This window comes from Aptenodytes patagonicus, unplaced genomic scaffold, assembly GCF_965638725.1.
Source record: "Aptenodytes patagonicus unplaced genomic scaffold, bAptPat1.pri.cur scaffold_186, whole genome shotgun sequence".
In the NCBI taxonomy this organism is placed as follows: Eukaryota; Metazoa; Chordata; class Aves; order Sphenisciformes; family Spheniscidae; genus Aptenodytes; species Aptenodytes patagonicus.
In genome coordinates this window covers 22,501-25,000 of record NW_027472122.1, presented here as the reverse complement: position 1 = coordinate 25,000, position 2,500 = coordinate 22,501, and positions in this window count along the sequence as shown.

Below are 2,500 nucleotides of genomic sequence, written 5' to 3'. Positions count from 1 at the left end.
TCTGCGTGCGCCCGGCTGCCGGCCACCACGACGGGCCGCCGCTCTCTGCCCGCTTGGCGGGCTCCGGCTTAAGGCCGGAGAAAAACAAAGGACGAGGTGCCGCCACCTCGCCCGCCCCCATCCCCTGGCCCTCAGGAGCCGGCGGCGGCCGCCGCGGCGGGCTGGGCTCTCGCAGGCATCTCTGCCTCGGGGCCTCTACCAGCACTCGCCATCGCCATCATCGGGCCCTCGGGGGGACGGGGGAAAGCCGCGCCGAGCTCCGCTGCGCTCCCCCTGCCCTTCCAGCGTTCGAGTGCCGGCGGCGGCCGCCGCCGCCGGTCTTCGCTCTTCGCCCTGCCCCGCGGGAGCCGAACCGTCCGGGGGAACCGCCACTACGCCCGCCGAGCGCCCCACTTGGCCGGCCGAGGCGAGGGCGTTGCAGCCGCTGGCTAGCGCCGCTCTCGGAGGCGAGTCCCCACTCCCTCCTATAGTACGGACAGGCACGTCCCCGCCCCCGGCAAGCTGCAAGAACGGTGCCTCCGCCCACCGGGGGGGCGCGCCGCCGCCGCCGCCTTTTACGATGACGTAACTGGAGGCAGCGAAAAACAGCGACCCCTTGGGCAGCTCCGAGCAGGCGGCGGGGACAACACGTCTACCCCTCAGCCCCGGAAACGCGACCAAGTCCCGCCGGAGCCCGGTAGACGTGGCCACCCTTTTCGCCGGACGCGCCGACAGCGACGGTCCGCGCTCTCCGGGGACCGCCGCCGGCCGCCGCCGGCCCCGGAGCCGGGTCGACCTGGCGGCCACCTGCGGAGCCGGGTAGACCTAGCGGCCGCCACCGGCCGCGGAGGCGGGTAGACGTGGCGTCCGGCCGCGGAGGCCGGTAGACGTGGCGTCCGGCCGCGGAGGTCGGTAGACGTGGCGTCCGACCGCGGAGGTCGGTAGACGTGGCGTCCGGCCGCGGAGGCGGGTAGACGTGGCGTCCGACCGCGGAGGCCGGTAGACGTGGCGTCCGGCCGCGGAGGTCGGTAGACGTGGCGCCCGGCCGCGGAGGTCGGTAGACGTGGCGTCCGACCGCGGAGGCGGGTAGACGTGGCGTCCGGCCGCGGAGGTCGGTAGACGTGGCGTCCGGCCGCGGAGGTCGGTAGACGTGGCGTCCGGCCGCGGAGGCGGGTAGACGTGGCGTCCGACCGCGGAGGCCGGTAGACGTGGCGTCCGGCCGCGGAGGCGGGTAGACGTGGCGCCCGGCCGCGGAGGTCGGTAGACGTGGCGTCCGACCGCGGAGGCCGGTAGACGTGGCGTCCGGCCGCGGAGGCGGGTAGACGTGGCGTCCGGCCGCGGAGGCGGGTGCACGTGGCGGCCGGCCGCCACGTGCTCCGGAGCCGGCTGGACCGGCCAGCCCGGTTCTCCCCAGGCCGAGCTGTGGGTGGGTGGTGGTGGGGGCTAATTTCTACTTTTTTCCCCTTTTTCGGGATTTACGCGAATCTGGCGCAAGGGCCACCCCGTCCCTGTTTCAGCAGGGCGGCGGGGGTCGTGGGGGGGGGTCCGGGGGGGTTAATTTTTTTTTTTCCCCTTTTTCGGGATTTACGCGAATCTGGCGCAAGGGCCACCCCGTCCCTGTTTCAGCAGGGCGGCGGGGGTCGTGGGGGGGGGTCCGGGGGGGTTAACTTTTTTTTTCCCCCTTTTTCGGGATTTACGCGAATCTGGCGCAAGGGCCACCCCGTCCCTGTTTCAGCAGGGCGGCGGGGGTCGTGGGGGGGGGTCCGGGGGGGTTAATTTTTTTTTTTCCCCTTTTTCGGGATTTACGCGAATCTGGCGCAAGGGCCACCCCGTCCCTGTTTCAGCAGGGCGGCGGGGGGTCGTGGGGGGGGGGGTCCGGGGGGGTTAACTTTTTTTTTTCCCCTTTTTCGGGATTTACGCGAATCTGGCGCAAGGGCCACCCCGTCCCTGTTTCAGCAGGGCGGCGGGGGTCGTGGGGGGGGGGGGTCCGGGGGGGTTAACTTTTTTTTTTCCCCTTTTTCGGGATTTACGCGAATCTGGCGCAAGGGCCACCCCGTCCCTGTTTCAGCAGGGCGGCGGGGGTCGTGGGGGGGGGTCCGGGGGGGTTAATTTTTTTTTTTTCCCCTTTTTCGGGATTTACGCGAATCTGGCGCAAGGGCCACCCCGTCCCTGTTTCAGCAGGGCGGCGGGGTCGTGGGGGGGGGTCCGGGGGGGTTAACTTTTTTTTTTCCCCTTTTTCGGGATTTACGCGAATCTGGCGCAAGGGCCACCCCGTCCCTGTTTCAGCAGGGCGGCGGGGGTCGTGGGGGGGGGGTCCGGGGGGGTTAACTTTTTTTTTTCCCCTTTTTCGGGATTTACGCGAATCATGGTACAAGGACGGCCACCCCGTCATTTTGAATGGATTTTTAAGAATTTCGGGTTTTTTAAACGCCCCCCTCCCCCGCCGCCGCCCTCAACGCACGCGCCCACAGGCACGCGCCCCCCCCGCCCCGAACCGGTGGCCGCCGTGCGCTCGCCGGCT